Here is a 19,478-nt window from a genome sequence, read left to right as displayed (position 1 = left end):
TGGATCTTACGCATCCAGAACAGTACTGGGCACATAGTAACTGATCAGTAAATATGAGATGGATGGCTCGATGGATGGATGGATGAATGGAGGGATGGGACAAAAAAAAAAAAAAAAAAAAAAAGAGCCATCTAAGAAACAAAGACGAGCAAGCTTGAAAATCCTAAAACTCTAAGCAAATCGTGGCTATGGAGGACCACATGACAGTCAAAAGTGGCAAATCAAAAGATTTTAGGAACTGCTCCAGGCCCATACTCAGGGCACTTGGCTGCTGAATTTGCCCCATTTTCCCCTGAGGTACACTAAAATGTGGTACACTACGTCGAGATAGATAGAGTAGTTCGAGAAGAACCAGTGCCCCCCTCAACGAACTCAAATATTAAAAGCAAGATATGTTTGCTTGAACCCTGAATATCCCTGATCCATAGGGCCCTTTAGTAGAATCCTTTTCCTATCCCCACTGGCATGGGGACCTAAGAATTCATCCAGATGCCTAGAATCAGGGATTAGCATAGAGGGTGAGCCAAGAGGCAGTGAGGAGAGGTAATCTCAATCCCAAGAATGGCCTCCCATTGGGTCACCCATGGGTCTGCCCATGCCCATATCCAGGGAGGGTGAAAGGACATGTTCCACAGAGAAAGGCGCTTCCCTACCAAATGATTGGCTACCAATAGTTACGACTTACAGCATGTGGTACCTCAAATGCCCAGACTAGCCACCTAGACCTTCAGAAACGTAAAATTTCTCTTTCTCCATGTCTAAGATCAAAAGAACGGAATGGGCTCCTCCAACAAACTTCCTCTGCAAACCCATCTGGAGACCCGTCTCCGAAGCATAAGTAAAACAAGGACATGCGTCAAATTGTTACTTCCACCTGGAATTAAATCAGATATAGAATCTGAACAAATGTTCCCCTATAAAGCAGACTCCAAGAAACAGAAGGAAATTTTTTTCGTATAAAACGTATATTTTCCATGAGATTAGAAAATGTTTTTATGAACAGGTAGTCATTGGAGATAGATGATTTTACTTAAGATGAAAAACCATGAGGGGTGCATGGGTGGCTCAGTGGGTTAGAGCCTCTGCCTTTGGCTCAGGTCGTGGTCCCAGGGTCCTGGGATCAAGCCCCACATCAGGTTCTCCTGGGGGGTGCCGGGAGAGCCTGCTTCCTCCTCTCTCTCTGCCTACTTCTCTGTCTGCTTCTCTGCCGCTTGTGATCTGTCTGTCAAATAAATAAATAAAAATCTTTAAAAAAAAAAGATGAAAAACCATGATTACAGAATTTTTAAATGTAGCAGGGGCAATGAAGAGCATATTAAACATTGAAGAAAACTGAATTAATAATTTAAATTGGCTGTGAAAAAAAGAAAACCTCCTAGAATTCTGAGAGCATAGTGAAATGAAGGAAGATGGGCAAAAACATCAGAGTAAATCTGTAAGTGGTGATGAGTTTGAAAGAAAAGCAGCCACCAAAAGCAGGTAAAATTAATTAAAGGAGTATATATCTAGACACAGCCTAGTGAGAATTCCAAATGTCAAACAAGCAGGAAAGGGGTCAAAAATTTTAAAAATAGGATCAACCAAATAAAAATAAGAGAATACATGTAACTTCTGAAGGAGGAGAAAATGAGAAAATGAAAAATATGAAACTATAACCAAAGACAGAAAGAAAATAAGAAGAAACGTAAAAGACAATGACAGAATTAAGAATATATTAGTCATCACAATAAATAGATCAACAGTTCAGAACTTCTCCATCAAAAGACAACTTTGATCGGGACACCTGGGTGGCTCAATGGGTTGCAGACTCTGCCTTCCGCCAGGTCATGGTCCCACAGTCTTGGGATCAAACCCTGCATCGGGGCTCTCTGCTCAGCAGGGAACCTGCTTCCACCTCTCTCTCTGCCTGCCTCTCTGCCTACTTGTGATCTCTGCCTGTCAAATAAATAAATAAATAAAATCTTAAAAAAAAAAAAAGGAAAAAGACAAAGATCATCATATTCTAAAAGCAAACTCAAAATATAATGTTTAAAGTAAAAGAATGGGTAAAAAAATATAAGGCAACTGTTAGTCTGCAAAAGACAGAGACAATATTATTATCAAAAGTTAAATTATTGGACATCTGGGTGGCTCAGTTGGGTAAGCATCTGCCTTCCATTCCAGTCATGATCTTGGGATCCTGGGATCAAGTCCCAGTCCCACATAGGGCTCTCTGCTCAGTGGAGAGTCTGCTTCTCCCTCTTACTCTCCTTTTGTGGTCTCTCTCTCTTTCTTAAACAAATAAAATTTTTTTTAAATAGTGAAATAAAGTATACATACTTTCTATTTAAAAAAAAAATAAATTCTTAACTCTAGGAAACTAACTGAGCGTTGCTAGAGGGAAGATCAGTGGGAGGATGGGTAATTAATTGGGTGATGGGCATTAAGGAGGGCACGTGATATGATGAGCTTTGGGTGTTATACACAACTGAAAAATTATTGAAGACTACATCTGAAACTAAAGTTGGCTAATTGCATTTAAATTTTTTTAAAAAGGAAAAAAAGTTAAATTCAAACCAAAATTTTAAATAAGATAGGACTGGGGCGCCTGGGTGGCTCAGTGGTTTGGGCTGCTGACTTCGGCTCGGGTCATGATCTCAGGGTCCTGGGATCGAGCCCCGCATCGGGCTCCCTGCTCCGCAGGAAGCCTGCTTCTCTCTCTCTCTCTCTCTGCCTGCCTCTCTGCCTACTTGTGATCTCTGTCTGTCAAATAAATAAATAAAATCTTTAAATAAGATAGGACTAAGTTGCTTTGATAAAAGTAAAATTCTCATGATGTCAGGAACTTTAGGCACTAAATAACATGACGTTGTGATATACAAAACAGACATTCACAATGAGAAGCTTTACAAATACTACCCACACTTTCATTTCTGGTCATGATGGAGTAAATAGAATCAGACCAAGCCTGATGCCATAAACATCTAGAAAACTGAACAGAATACATGAGGCAACTGAATTCAGGCAAGTCTGAGATTTAAAAAAAAAAAAAAAAATACCAATTATGGGGGCTTCTGGCTAATTCATTTGGAAGAGCCTGAGATTCTCCTGGGGTGGTGAGTCTGAGCCCCATATTAGGTATAGAGATTACTAAAAAACATAAATAAATAAAACTTTTAAAAAATTACTAATAATCTGAAGAAATCTAAAAATACAAGCAACAAAGAAGAGAAAAATCAGTCAATTGAAACTGACCCAGAAATGATATAGATGAATAAACAAGAACCCTAAAACAGTTTTATAACTGTGTTTCATACATTCAAGAAGCTATAAAAGGTAGAGTAAGTTCATTGCAGACACAGTAGATATAAAAAATGATCCAAATCAACATTGTAGAGATAAAATTACAATAATTTAGATAAAACATACTGCAGTTGGGATTAATAGCAGATTTGTTTAGTGACCCCTAAACAAAACCCAAAGAAATCCACACCAAGAGTTTCATAGTCAAATTTCAAAAAACTAAAAACAAAAGAAACAAATAAACAAAAAACAACTTGAAAGCCCTAGAAGACACTTTATCTAGGGAAAACAATTAGGATGACAAAGGGGTTATGATCAGAAAGCACAGAGTCCAGAGGAAGTGACACAGTATTTTTCAAGTGTTCAAAGAAAAGAATTATCAACTCAGGACCTACCTATATCCAGAGAAAACATCCTTCAGGAATGAAGGATATAAATCAAGACATACTCAGATGAAGGCAAACTAAGAAAATTTGTTACTAGAGAATTTACCCTAAAAGAAAGGCTAAAGAAATTTCTCTAAGCAGAAAGGAAACAATAAACAAAGGAATCTTGGAACATCTGGAAGGAATAAAGAACACAGTAGACAAAAATATGGGTAAATACACGAGACTCTACTTCTGTTGAATCTCCTAAATTATGTTTGATGGTTGAAGAAAAATTATAGCACTGTTTGATATGCCTTGAATTTCATGTAGAGGAAATATATTTGATGATGATTAATATAAATAGGGGAGGGTAAAAGGACATAAAGGGAAGTAAGTACATTGTGATAAGATATATATATCTATATATAGATATAGATATATACATATATATGATATGTATTACATGTATAATATCTATAGACATCTAATACACCAGCCACCAAAAATCTGTACAAAGGTAAAATACACTATAGATAACATGATAACCCAAGATGGATTTCTAAAAATGTTCAAGAAACTCAGAGATGATGGGAAATAGGAAACAGGTATGAAAGACAGAACAAGCAGAAAATGGAAAAATAAAATGGGAAACTTAAGCCTTGATATATCCATAATCCCATTACATGTAAACAGTCTAAATATACCAATTAAGAGATAGATATTGACAATAGATTAAAAGACAAGAACAAACTATAAGAAAACCTTTTTAAATCTAGTGATATAGGGCGCCTGGGTGGCTCAGTGGGTTAAGCCACTGCCTTCGGCTCAGGTCATGATCCCAGGGTCCTGGGATCGAGTCCCGCATCGGGCTCTCTGCTCAGCAGGGAGCCTGCTTCCTTCTCTCTCTCTGCCTACTTGTGATCTCTCTCTGTCAAATAAATAAATAAAATCTTTAAAAAAAAAAAAAAAAAAATCTAGTGATATAGACAAGTTGAAAGGAAAAAGATATGAAAAGCTCTATCATGCTAATCAAAATAAACCATGAATAGCTATATTAATATCAAGTAAAGGAAGCTTTAGAGGAATGAAAGTTATTAAGACAAAGACATATATAATGATAAAAAATTAATCCACAAAGAAGACACAATAAGCCTTAATCTGTATGCACCAAAATACAAAGCTGCAAAATGTGAAGCGAAAACTGGTAGAACTTAAAGATGAAATAGAAAAACCCACAGTTACATTTGGAGACTTCCACACTCCTCTCTCAATAATTGGGAGAACGGCTAGACAGAAAATTAACAAATATGTAGAACTTAATACCACCACCCACCAACAGTATTTAATAGGACAGTATTTATAGGACATTCTACCCAATAAGAGAGGAACACACATTCTCTTCAAGTGTGACAAAATACTACTGGACAAATAGCAGGAAAGACCACATTTTTAGCCATAAAAGAAATATCAACATATTTAAAAGAATTGCAATGATAGTGTGTTCTCCAACCACATGGAATCAAACTAGAAGTCTATAACAGAGCGATAACAGGGAAATCTCCAAAATCTTGGAAACTAAAAACACTGAGTGACTTCTGAATAATCCATGGGTCCAAAAGGAAGTTGTAAAGGAAATTTTTAAAAAAACACATTGAAGTGAATGAAAGTAAAAAATACAATATATCAAAATTTGTGAGACAAGGCTAGGGAAGTCCTGAGAGGAAAACTTTGAACAGTAAATGCATTTACATTAGTAAACAGGAAAGGAGAATACCTGGGTGGCTCAGTCAGTTAAGCATCTGACTCAGTCTCAGTTCAGGTCTTGATATCAAGGTCATGAGTTCAAGCCCACATTGGGCTCCACGTTGGGTGTGGAGAAAAAGGGAAGAAAGAGAGGGAGAAAGGTCCTAAATCAATCATCTGAGCTCCCTCATCAAGAATCTAGCAAAAGAGGGGGGAAAACCCAAAGCAAAAATGAAGGAAATAGGGGCACCTGGGTGGCTCAGTGGGTTAAAGCCTCTGCCTTCGGTTCAGGTCATCATCTCAGGGTCCTGGGATCGAGCCCCACATCAGGCTCTCTGCTGGGCGGGGAGCCTGCTTTCTCCTCTCTCTCTGCCTGCCTCTCCGCCTACTTGTGATCTCTCTCTCTCTCTCTGTCAAATAAATAGATAAATAAATCTTAAAAAAAAAAAAAAAGAATGAAGGAAATAATAAATATAAGAATACAAATGAATAAAATTTTAAAATGAAAAACAATAGAGATAATAAATGAACAAAGAGCTCAGTCTTTGAAAAGATCAATATAGTTGAGAAATATCTAGCAATACTAACAAAAAAGAGAGAGAAGTCATGTTTAGTAACATGACATGTTTAGAGGAATCACTATGGACTGCGGAAATCAAAAAAGTTTTAAGGGAATACTAAAGACAACTCTACATATATAAATTTGAAAATATAGATGGGATGGACTAAACTCTGAAACATACAAACTACCACAACCCAATATTAAATAGATAATTTGAATACACCTATACATGATAAGAAATTAAATTTGTAATTTAAAAATTCCTCACAAGACACCTGTGTGGCTCAGTGGGTTAAGCATCTGGCTTTGGCTCAGGTAATGATCTCTGCTGTTCCCTCTGCCTGTCCTTTCTCTCTGACAAATAAATAAATATCTTAAAAATAAATAAAATAAAATAAAATCAGAATTCCTCCCCAAAAAATCATGAAGCCCATAGGGTTTCACGGGAGAATTCTAGCAAACATATAAACATTTAACATAAATTTAACAGAATCTCTTCCAGAAAGTAGAAAGGAAGGTGACAGTTCAAATGCCTTTTATGAAGATAGTTTTACTCTTCTACTAAAACCAGACAAAGAAGTACCCAAAGAAAAGGGGGGAAAAGAAAGAAAGAAAACTAGAGACTGATATCCCTCATCAATATTTTTTAATAAATATCTCTTTTAAAAATATTTTATTTATTTATTTGACAGAGATCACAAGTAGGCAGAGAGGCAGGCAGAGAGAGAGGGGGAAGCAGGCTCCCTGCTGAGCGAGGCTCAATGCCAGGACCCTGGGATCATGACCTGAGCTGAAGGCAGGGTCTTAACCCAATGAGCCACCCAGGCGCTCTAGGCAAACAATTTCTTAAATAGAATTTAGCAATGTATTAATCAAAAATGCAAGGCTGCTGCAATATTTTAAAGTCAATGTGATCAACTAAACAAAAAAAATCATGTGATCGTATCAAGTGACATTGAAAAAGCAGTTGACAAAATTTGACACCCATCCATGACTAAAACTTTCAGAAAAATAGGAATAGGAGAATTTCCTCAGATTGATAGAGCACATCTACAAAGAAAATCTGCTAACATTATACTTTTTTTTTAAAGATTTTTTTATTTTTATTTATTTGAGAGAGAGATCACAAGTAGGCAGAGAGGCAGGCAGAGAGAGAAGAGGAAGCAGGCTCCCCGCGGAGCAGAGAGCCCGATGCGGGACTCGATCCCAGGACCCTGAGATCATGACCTGAGCCGAAGGCAGCGGCTTAAGCCACTGAGCCACCCAGGCGCCCTAACATTATACTTGATGGTGAAACGATAAATGCTTTTTGCCTAAGTCTGGGAAGAAGGGAAGGATGTCTGCTATGTCAGTCTTATTCAACTTAGTGCTGGAAGGTCTAGTCAGTGCGAGAAGACAAGAAAAAAATAAAAAGGATGCCAATCAGAAAGAAGGAAATTAAAATGTCTCTGGTTACAGAGGACAAAAGTGGTTATGTAGAAAATCCCAAGGAATCTCTAGAAAAATCCTGGAATTAATTAGTGAGCTTAGTGAGGTCACAGGTTCTATGGTTAAAAAAAAAAAAATGCTAATCAAGTGCATTTCTTTTTTCTTTTTTCTTTTTTTTTTTTTTTTTAAAGATTTTATTTATTTATTTGTCAGAGATAGAGCACGAGCGAAAGCGAGCACAGGCAGACAGATTGGAAGGCAGAGTCATAGGGAGAAGCAGGCTCCCCGTGGAGCAAGGAGCCCGATGTGGGACTCGATCCCAGGACGCTGGGATCATGACCTGAGCCGAAGGCAGCTGCTTAACCAACTGAGCCACCCAGGCGTCCCGATTTCTTTTTTCTTAAATATTTATTTATTTGTTTGCGACAGAGCGAACACAAGCAGGAGGGGCAGAGGAAGAGGAAGAGAAAAGCTCCAGCAGATTCCACGCCGATCCCAGAGCCTGATGAGGGGCTCAAACTCACAACCTTGAGATCACAATTTGAGCTGAAACCAAGAGTCAAATACTTAAGTGAGTGTCTCTGTCAATTGTGTTTCTAAATATTAGCAGTAAACACGTGGACACCAAAATGTAAAATACAATGCCACTTACAATTGCTCAAAACAAAATTAAATACTTAGGTGTAAATCTAACAAAACATATAGAAGACTTATATCCTGAAAACTATAAAACGCTGATGAAAGAAAGAAGATCTAGGGACGCCTGGGTGGCTCAGTTGGTTAAGCAGCTGCCTTTGGCTCAGGTCATGATCCCAGCGTCCTGGGATCGAGTCCCACATCGGGCTCCTTGCTCAGCAGGGAGCCTGCTTCTCCCTCTCCCTCTGCCTGTGCTCGCTCTCTCCCCTCTCTCTCTCTCTCTCTGATAAATAAATAAAATCTTTAAAAAAAAAAAAAAAGAAGATCTAAATATATGGAGAAACATATTATGTTCATGTTTTGAAAGACCCAACATAATATCAATTCTCCCCCAAACTGATATGAAATTTTGAAATTTCTATCAAAATCCCAATAAGATTTTCTAGATATACACAGGACTTTTAAAAAATGTATCTGAACAGGCAAAGAAACTAGAATAGCTGAAACAATTTTGAAAAAGGAAGTGGAAGGAATCAATCTATCAAATTTTAAGACATATAGCTGTGGTAATCAAGACCTCTATCAGACAAAAAACCTGTATCAAGAATATATAAAGTAGGGGCACCTGGGTCTCTCAGTGGGTTAAGCCTCTGCCTTCAGCTCAGGTCATGATCCCAGGGTCCTGGCATCGAGCCCTGCATAGGGCTTCCTCCTCTCTCTCTGCCTGCCTCTCTGCCTACTTGTGATCTCTGTCTGTCAAATAAATAAATAAAATCTTAGAAAAGAAAAAGAATATATAAAGTGTACATAAAGTACTGAGCCTGGGTGGCTCAGTGGGTTAAGCATCTGCCTTCGGTTAAGTTCATGATCTCTAGGTCCTGGGATGGAGCCCCATGTTGGGCTCCCAGCTGAGCTGGGAATCTGCTTCTCCCTCTCACTCTGCCTCTCCCCTTGCTTGTGCTCTCTCTGTCTCTGTCTCTGTATCTCTCTCAAATAATTTTTTACAAATCTTTATTTTAAAAATAAAAAATATTTTTAAAAAAGCGGGGCAACTGGGTGGCTCAGTGGGTTAAAGCTTCCGCCTTCTGCTCAGGTCATGATCTCAAGGTCCTGGGATCGAGCCCTGCATCAGGCTCTCTGCTCACCAGGGAGCCTGCTTCCCCCTCTCTCTCTGCCTGCCTCTCTGCCTACTTGTGATCTCTGGCTGTCAAATAAGTAAATAAAATATCTTAAAAAATAAATAAAATTAAAATTAAAATTAAAATATTTTTAAAAAGAATATACAAAGTGGAGCACCTGATTGGAGCAGCTGGTAGAGTATGCAACTCTTAATCTCAGGTCATGAGTTCAAGTCACATGTGGGGTGTGGAGCCTACTTAAAATTTAAAAAAAGAAAAAAGAATACAGAATTCTCACAACTCATGTATAAAAGGGAAAAAACCCAACTTTTAAAATGAGCAAAGATTGAAACATGATTTCACAAAAGATGTTTAAAGTGTCAGTGTACAAACATCATCAATCATCTGGGAAATGGAAATCAAAACCACAGTGAGATATCACTATGCATTCATTTTTTTAAGGTTTTTTTTTTAAGATTGTATTTATTTATTTGACAGAGACACAGCAAGAGAGGGAACACAAGCAGGGGGAGTGGGAGAGGGAGAAGCAGGCTCTCTGCTGAGCAGAGAGCCCCTACACATTCATTTTAATGGCCCAAATTTTAAACACTGATTATCAGTGAGAATGTGAAACCACTGAAACTCCCATGTTGCTGATGAGAATGTAAAATGCATAGCCACTATGGAAACAAGTTTAGCAGTTTCTTATACAGTTAACTCTTCACTTAAAATACAACCCAGAGAGGAGCTCCTGGGTGGCTCAGTTGTTAAGCTTCTGCCTTTGGCTCAGGTCATGATCCCAGGGTCCTGGGATGGAGCCCCACATGGAGTCCCACACTGGGCTCTCTGCTCAGTGGGAAACCTGCTTCTCCCTCTCCCACTCCCCCTGCTTCTGTTCCCTATCTCACTATCTGTGTCAAATAAATGGATAAAATCTTCAAAAAAAAATACAACCCAGAGAAATGAACTCATGTGTCACATGAAGACTTGTACACAGACATTTATAGCATCTTTATTTGTAATAACCCAAACTGGCAAAAATCCAAATTCCCAATAACTGGTGAGTGGATAAACAAATTGTGGTATATCCATACAATGAAGTACAACTCAGCAACAAAAAGAAATGAACTAGTGATACTGGCAACTACTTGAAGAAATCTCAAAATATTACACCAACCAAAGAAATCAGACACAAAAGAGTATAATCTCTATTTGACCTCTTATATGAAATCCTGAAGAGACAAATCTAATTTCTGGTAACAAGAAATGGAAGAGTTTCAGTCTAGGACCAACTTTGAAGGGAGAGGGAAGAGGATGAATTGGAAAGGCCACAAGGAAGCTTTTTGGAATGATGGAAATGTTCTCTATCCTGACTGGAGCATGGGTCACACTAATCAAAAGGTACACTTAAAATGAATACATTTTAATGTATGTAATTTATACACAAATTAGTTTTTGTTTAAATCAATAAAATTGATTTAAAAGAAACAATTCTCAGTCTTTGATGGATCAAAGAAGGAAATAGAGGAACTGAATATTATATTTAATTATGACAGATGAGAGAGAGAAAAATGAATAGAATATTCTATGCACACATTATTCTCAGAACAGTTTTTAAATTGATGATCTCATAGGTTACCAAGAAAAAAAAATTAATCCTATAGAAGTAGGATTTCACTGATACATTCATATACTGTAATGCAATAAAATAAGAAATGGATTGCAAAATAATAAATAAACATCACTTGGAAAATTAAAAATGCCCTCATAAATAAAGCTTAAGTCAAAAACAAAATAACATTGCAACTACAGGCTGGAAAATAATTATGATAACACTGTATCAAACTTATGAGATGCTAAGGTAATGCTCAGAGAATAATTCATAACTTTTAATGTTATTTACTATGAAACAAAGAAGAATCAAAATAAATGAACTAAATGTTTCAGGAAGTAAAGAAGGGAAATTTAATGGATTTTCCTAAAGAAAGAGAAAAGAATTAACAAGGTTAAATTTGATGAATTGGAAAAAAAGGAAACCAAGAATTAAGAAAGCCTACATTTGGTTTTAAAAAATAGTAACAATAAGACAAAGTTCTGGCAAAACTAATCAAGGGTTAGAGAGAGATAAGAAAGAAAAGCTAAATTAACATTATTTGGGTGATGTCAATGAAAATGTCAAGGCAAGGACATCCAGAAATTCGCTCCTTCATAAAAATAATGAGAGAACTGGCAAAAGTGGTCAGAACCAATTTTTTCAGAACTCTGGAAATTTACCAAAGGCTTGCAGTTATGTGGGAAGTGTTTGTTCGAGAAAAACAGCTGAATCCCAGTAAGAACAGAAAACTGTGTGGCATTTTAATTGCTTTAATCTGATCTTCGATTCTCCAGCTCTGCATTAGTTTTGAAAACTAACAGACTACCTTTGGGGTAAAAACCAGTAGCCTGATGGCTAAAGATGGAGCAGAGCAGTACTATACCTACTTTAAAGCCTATTCCCACTCACTTTTCATGATCTGCCCCATCAGGTGAGTGCTTGGAAAAGTCCATGTTCAGGACTGTCCTTGCCCCACGCAAGAAATCTCTTCCCTAGAGGTGTTTGTCAAAAACAATTACAGGTGGGGCGCCTGGGTGGCTCAGTGGGTTAAAGCCTCTGCCTTTGGCTCAGGCCCTGATCCCAGGGTCCTGGGATCGAGCCCCGCATCGGGCTCTCTGCTCCGCAGAGAGCCTGCTTCCTCCTCTCTCTCCCTACTTGTGATCTCTCTCTCTGTCAAATAAATAAATAAAATCTTTAAAAAAAAAAAAAAACAATTACAGGCAATTTTTTAACTTTCTGGCTCCTCGAGGTAGTGGAAAATAGTTGGACCAAACAAAAACAAAACAAAAAAACTTAATAAAAGAACCTGGGGAATGAGATGTGTATTGGGCTTTGAAAAATCTCTGACACATTAAAATTTCAGCTGCCTTGGGGCACCTGGGTGGCTCAGTGGGTTAGGCCTCTGCCTTCAGCTCAGGTCATGATCTCAGAGTCCTGGAATTGAGCCCTGCATTGGGCTCTCTGCTCAGCAGGGAGCCTGCATCCCCCACTCCTGCCTACTTGTGATCTCTCTCTCTCTCTCTCACTGTCAAATAAATAAATAAAATCTTAAAAAAAAAAAAAAAGATTTCAGCTACCTTTTTCTTTTCCTTCAGAAATTCTCGAGCTGATCCTAAAATTCACATAAAAATACAAGGGACTAAGAATAGCCAAAACAACCTTGAAAAGGAAAAACAAAGTTGGAAGCCTCCTACTTTCCAATTTTAAAACTGAGGACAAAGCTGCAGTAATCAAGACATCATGGTAGTGGCATCAGGAGAGACATATAGATCAGTGGTATAGAATTGAGAGTCCAGAATAAACCCATACACCTATAGTCAACTGGTTTCCCACAGGGTGCTAAGAAACGTCAATGAGGAACAAATAGTCTTTTCAATAAATTATCCAGGAATAAGTGGCTGTCTACATCCATAAGAATAAAGTTGGAGCCCTACTTCGTACCATATAGATCTACTTCACAAAGTGGATCACAGGTAAAACAGAGACTAAAATTAGAAAACTCTTAGAAGAAAACTAAGTTTCAATAGCTGTGATTTTTAATTAAGCATTATTTTCTTAGATAGAACATCTAAATCTCAAGCAACCAAAGGGGGAAAAAATCAATAAATTTTATCAAAATTTAAGTTCATCTTTTGCTCAGGCCCATGGCTCCAGCAGGATGGGCAAGTGTCAAGGTATTTGTACCGCCAGTAAGCTCTGTGGCCACCGATGAGATCAAAGTATCATTATAAACAGTACAAGAAAGCCCATTTGGGCATAGCCCTGAAGACCAACCCTTTTGAAGACACTTCCCATACAAAGGGAATTGTGCTGGAAAAAAATAGGGGTAGAGCCAAACAGATTCTGCCATCAGGAAATGTGTCAGGGTCCAGCTAACCAAGTTTGGCAAAAAAAATCACAGCCTTTGTACTCAATGATGGTTGTTTGAATTTTAGTGAGGAAAATGATGAAGTTCTGGTTGCTGGATTTGATCACAAAGGTTGTGCTGTAGGTGACGTTCCTAGAGTTCACTTTAACGTTGTCAATGTAGCCAGCGTTTCTCTTGGCCTTGAACAAAGGCAAGAAAGAAAGACCAAGATCATAAGTTTTGATGGTGAAAACAGGTTAGTTAATTAGAAAACAGGTTAATCAATTTTCATATTCCAAAAATTTCTTCAACTTTTATGTTTTGAAAGACACTATCGAGAAATTGAAAAGGCAACCCACAAGATGGAAGAACATATTTATAAATCATATGATAATCATGTATCTGATAATGGCCTTGTATCAGAATATATAAAGAACTTCTACAACTTAACAATAAAAAGGAAGGGTACCTAGTTGGTTCACTTGGTGGAGCATGCAACTTTTGGTCTCTGGTTGTAAGTTCAGGCCCCACACTGGGTATAGAGATTACTAAAATAATAATAATAATAATAATAATAATGAAAAAATAATGAAAAGACAGATAACTCAAATGAAGATAACCAAATAGGCAAAGGATGTGAATTGGCATTTCTCCAAAGAATACATGTTTTAGGGAATTATAAATAAAAACTACAATGAGCTACTGCTCCATACCCACCAGGATGACCCTAAATAGACAATAAAAAGTGTTAACAAGGATGTGGAGAAGTTGGAACTCTCATACATTTCTGGAAGTGATGTATAATGATAAAGCTGTTTTGAAAACCAGTTTGGTAGTTACTCAAAAGGATAAACATAGAGTTCCCATACAACCCAGAAATTCCACCTCTAAGTGTATGCCCAAAAGAATTGAAAACATGCGTTCACACAAAAAAACTGTACATGAATGTTCAGCATTATACATAATGGCCAGAAAATGGAAACAACCCAAACCCTCGTCAAGGGTGAATATTATTCAGTCATGAAAAGGAATAAAATACTAATACATTTTACGATGTGGATGAATCTTGAAAATATTACACTGAATGAAAGAAGCCAGACATGAAAGGCCACATATTGTGTGATCCCATTTGTACGAAATGTCCAGATTAGACAAATCCAAGTGTATCAGTGCTGCCAAGGGCTGAGGGGGAGGGGACAATGGTGAGTGACAGTTTAGTGGGTGTCAGATCTCTTTTTGCAGTGATGAAATTATTCTGGAATTACATAGTAGCAATTCTTGTAAACGCTGTGACTATATTAAAAATCAGTGAATGGTTCATTTTAAAAAGGGTGAATTTTATGATATGTGAATTTTATCTCAATACAACAATTTACAATATTGGGAATAATAAGGCAGTTTGAATCAAAGGTCTAGAAGGAAAAATGTTATTTATAAGCGCATATTACATAGAAATTAGCAAGTGCTCTGTGCTTCAAAAATTAAAATGTGAATGAACTAGATTATTTTATGAGACTATGTATCCCCAAAATGGATACAAAAAGAAATAGAAAATGTGCATAGACTACAAATCACATCTGAATTCAAGATGGTTGTCAGAGAATTGTACCAAAAAGGCATTAAATCTATCTTGCTTCATCAGTAGATCTTTCAAACTCAAGTCTGATAAAATATACACATACGTAGAAAAGAAAACAAATAACCAGTCATGCTTCGGGTTATGGATATAAAATTTCTTAAAAAAAAATAAAAGCACAATTGGATCCAGATGTACCTTAAAAAAATAATATCACCACCAAATAGGCTCATTATGAGACTAGGTCAATTCGATATTAAAAGTCATTATTATAACTAATCATATTAATGTCAAAGATGGAAAACCATATTAAACTCTTTATGTATCCGAGATCATACTTATACAATTATTTTTTAAACCTATATCAAATCAAATGTTGGCATTATGTTTAATGGCAAAGCACTAGAAACATTGTAATTAAAATCAGAAAGAAGACAAGGTCCTCTATCATCAATGTTACTTGACTTCGTTATATAAGTGTTCCTAACATGATTAGATAATAAACTGTACCAGAAGCATGGGCAATATTCAAAATATTTAACAATGAGGGTGCCTGGGTGGCTCAGTGGGTTAAGCCTGTGCTTTCAGCTCAGGTTATGGTCCCAGGGTCCTGGGATTGAGTCCCGCATCAGGCTCTCTGTTTGGCAGGGAGCCTGCTTCCTCCTCTCTCTCTGTCTGTCTCTCTGCCTACTTGTGCTCTCTGTCAAATAAATAAATAAAACATTTTAAAAAATAAATAAAATAAAATAAGATATTTAACAATGAGATAGTAACATAAACCAACACATTCATTAAAAACATAAAAATTTAGTCCCTTTCACTTTCTAAGGAAACTAAGATATAAAATTGCCAATTAATAGAGGGTATAAGTAAATATTTTTTTAATCAGATAGACAATTGTCGGGGCGCCTGGGTGGCTCAGTGGGTTAACGCCTCTGCCTTCAGCTCAGGGTCCTGGGATCAAGCCCCGCATCGGGCTCTCTGTTCAGTGGGGAGCCTGCTTCCTCCTCTCTTTCTGCCTGCCTCTCTGCCTACTTGTGATCTCTATCTGTCAAATAAAATAAAATAAAATAAAAGATAGACAATTGTAATAATTTCCAAACCATTTGCTGAATTTTAGAAACTATTGGTGCAATGTTGTAAAACACAACCTTTTAATTAAATGATGCTCTCTCTGAGCTACAATCTGACACATGAATTGGACCAAATTCTTTACACAATTTACCATTAATTGGCAGTCAGTGACTGACTTGGTTAAAAGCATATCTTTTTTTTTTTTTTTAAGATTTTATTTATTTGTGAGAGAAACCACAAGCAGGGGTAGGGAGCAGAGGGAGAGTGAGAAGTAGACTCCTTGCTAAGCAGGGAGCCTGATGCAGGGCTTGATTCCAGGACCCTGGATCATGAAATGAGCCAAGGGCAGGTGCTTAACCGACTGAGCCACCAGGGTACTCCTAAAAGCATGTCTCTTAAGGTCCAAAATACTGTACACAGTTGTGACTCATCTCAGCTTCTGCTGAATTATTTTGCCTATAGAATATTTGGGATTTTATATATTTAACTTCTATTATTAAATAAGCCACAAACTTGTTTTCTATAATGCTGCATTTAGTTATAAAAATCATTTATTAATATTCATTTATTTTTAATCCATGGGCTTCATAAACACTATTTTTGGTCAAATAATGGCCAAAGCAACATTAATAATTTAGTAAATTAAAGGACACAATCTATTAAAGAAAAATAAAATAAGGTAAATGAAGTTAAAATATTACTTGTTAAACAATAAACACATTTCTGATAATTTATCAATTTAATATATTTTCTCTTTGAATTAATCCTTTACCTTGTTTAAAAGACTATACTCTATTTCTATAAAATCTCCATTTTTCTTTGATTTTATATATTTAAATTAAGTTTTAATCTGGGGCATTAATTATCCCCTATATTTCATAAAACTTTCTATTAAGCTAAACACATCATTGATATTTTAATGAATGAATTAGCTCAAAGCAAAATCTCTTTTAATTTTATTTATTTATTTATTTGTCAGTCAGAAATAGAGAGAGAGGGTGTGCACAAGCAGGCAGAGTGGCAGGCAGAGGCAGAGAGAGAAGCAGGCTCCCTGCCAAGCAAGGAGCTGGATGTGGAACTCAGTGCAGGACTCCATTCCAGGACCCTGGGGTTGTGACCTGAGCCGAAGGCAGCAGCCTAACTGACTGAGCCACCCAAGCGTCCCTAAAATCTCTTTTTAAAAAAGAGGAATTGTTAACCATTTGCTTCGCGTCATAATTTTTGTTCAGTTGATCAACTTGAAATGAATTTCAATCGCTTTTGTAATCCTAGCATTCTGGCCAACCATTCTAACTTTCATGGTCTCAATACCCGAATCCTCAGACGGATTCTAAATTTTTCCTGACATTACATGATGTATGGTAATAAATTAAGAAAACATTTATAATTACTTACTTACTTTATGTATTTTATTGCATCATTCAAGGATAATTGAATTCAGTGACTTGGACAGTGCCAAATTAAAACATTCAGAAATTGTCCTAAATTTTGGCTGTAACTGCAGGCTGTGTCCCTTGCTATTCATAGGCAGTTTGTATAAAACCCAATAAGGTTTTCATGAAAATATTTTTCATTGAAACCATTTTTCTCATGTGTCAACAATAAATTTTGATAAATTATTTCAGATGTTGTTCCTTCCTGCTTCGTGAGATCAACAAAAGCCATTAAATTATCTTCAAAGTCTTGAATTTCACATTTTAAGTAAATTATTAAAACTAGTTTATATGAAACAGTTGAAGCTTCATCAATAATGATTGAAATTTTACTGCCTTGATTTATACATTTTCCAAAAACTTGTTTTCTCATACAGGCAGATAAATATTTTGCAACAAACAAGTTCATAAATTTAGAGTGTTATGGTAAACCCATATTGATATTGCTCTTTTTAAAAGTTCTATTTAATATTTTATATTTGACAATGTTCAATTAGTTTTAACCACATGGATGGTATTTTCTAGATGCTTTTCATGTGCTTTATCAATATTGTGATACATTTTTCAGAAGTTTTTGCTATAGGCCATGTTTTTTATGCAAAACTGATTTATAACATTCTTACAAATTTCCTCATCAAGGAGAAAAACTTTTCTTTATTTAAACCATGAGTTTTAACAGAACATAATTGCCATTTGGTGAAAGTATATCACACTTCCAACGTTTAGTTCTGTACGTTTGCACGCTGGTCATCTGAGCAACATTTACATGCTAACTATAGTCACTCAGGTTATTTTTATTGGAGTAACTGCATTGTTTTCATGCCGTTTATATGACTTCTTCATTTTATTTTCCTTTGTTTCTTACGCGGTACCAAAAGATGCCCCGAGTTTTGGTTTCCATTTAGTATAAGAAGTTGTTGCTGGAATGGTTCATGATTAACATTTCTTCTTTGGTCTTCCACAGTCAGAAGATTCATGTTTATAATATTCTAAGAGAACATGAAGAAACTTATCCAGACTCTACGATATCTTCACTCTGGGTTTCTTTTTTAATGTCTTATTCTTCAGTTTATAAACATCAGAACGCTGCAACATGATAAGTTATACAAAGAATTATAGCACACTAACTGTAAGAGGAATGTAAGATTTGAAATATTTAGAGGAGGGGCAATTACATAATTTGGGCATAATAATAAATTATGAATTCTCCCAAAAAAGTGGTTCTCAAACTTTTGGTCTCATGATCCTTTTACAGAGTTAAAAATTAGGGCAACCTTAGGTCTTTTGTTTATGTGGGTGGTATCTATCAGATGTTTATGCTATTAGAATTTACAACCAAGGGGTGCCTGGGTCGCTCAGTGGGTTAAGCCTCTGCTTTCAGCTCAGGTCATGGTCTCAGTGGTCAAGCCCCGCATCGGGTTCTCTGCTCAGCAGGGAGCCTGCTTCCCCCTCTCTCTGCCTGCCTCTCCACCTACTTGTGATCTCTGTCTGTCAAATAAATAAATAAAATCTTTAAAAAAAAAATTACAACTGAGAACTTTTCTTTTTTTTATTTATTTGGTTAAAAATAACAGTAGTAACCTGGTGAAGGTTATCATAAAATAGTTTATGAAAATAATTGTTTTCCAAAAAGAAAAAAAAAATAGTGAGAGGGTACCACCATTGTTTTAGATTTTTGCAAATCTCCTTAATGTAAGGCTTAATAGAATTCAGCTGGATGCTGAGGTCTGCTTCTGGGTTCAATCTGTTGTGATATCACACATCACGTCGCCTCTGGAAAACTCCACTCACCCTCATGGGGAAAAGAGCAGAAAAGGCAAATGATACATTGGTATCATTCGTTTTTGTCCTCAGAGATTCCTAAAGGGGTCTCAGAGACCTCCAGAGGTCACCAACCCACAGGTTGAGAACCACTTCTAAAGTACGGAGTGCTTCTCAGAGAATGTGCCAGGAAGCCTTGCTGCCTTCCATGAAACTGGCCAGACTGGCATGGAAGGCGACATGAATGGCTCAGATGTCACTCTGATGGGAGGCCCACTGCCCATGGCTTGTCAATGCTGCAGCCATTGGCTTGAATTAATGGAGTTACATTGGAATCTCTAGCATTAACTGGCTTTCTGTACCTTGCTGTTAGGGATACGTTCCTTACCCATTGGTAGGGAAGTATTTCCAAATTTAAAGATGGGTAGATCAGACCAATAACTACCAGGTACGGAATATCAGCTCTGCTGAGACTTATAAATATTTCAGATGGAGAGTTAGAATCATCACTCTTTGGTGTTGATGTACTGACATGGGAAAGACAAGAAAATAAAAC

At 36.8% G+C, this 19,478-nt stretch overlaps 1 pseudogene; it reads left to right on the top strand.

Moving 5' to 3' along the window:
* Window positions 1-12,889: 12,889 nt before the first annotated feature.
* Window positions 12,890-13,315, top strand: LOC132025038 (small ribosomal subunit protein uS12-like; annotated as a pseudogene).
* The last annotated feature ends 6,163 nt before the right edge of the window (window positions 13,316-19,478 follow it).

The sequence above is a fragment of the Mustela nigripes genome, chromosome 9 (assembly GCF_022355385.1).
Source record: "Mustela nigripes isolate SB6536 chromosome 9, MUSNIG.SB6536, whole genome shotgun sequence".
Lineage (NCBI taxonomy): Eukaryota > Metazoa > Chordata > Mammalia > Carnivora > Mustelidae > Mustela > Mustela nigripes.
Note: the sequence above shows the minus strand (reverse complement) of the source record. Positions and strands in the feature narration are given on the sequence as shown.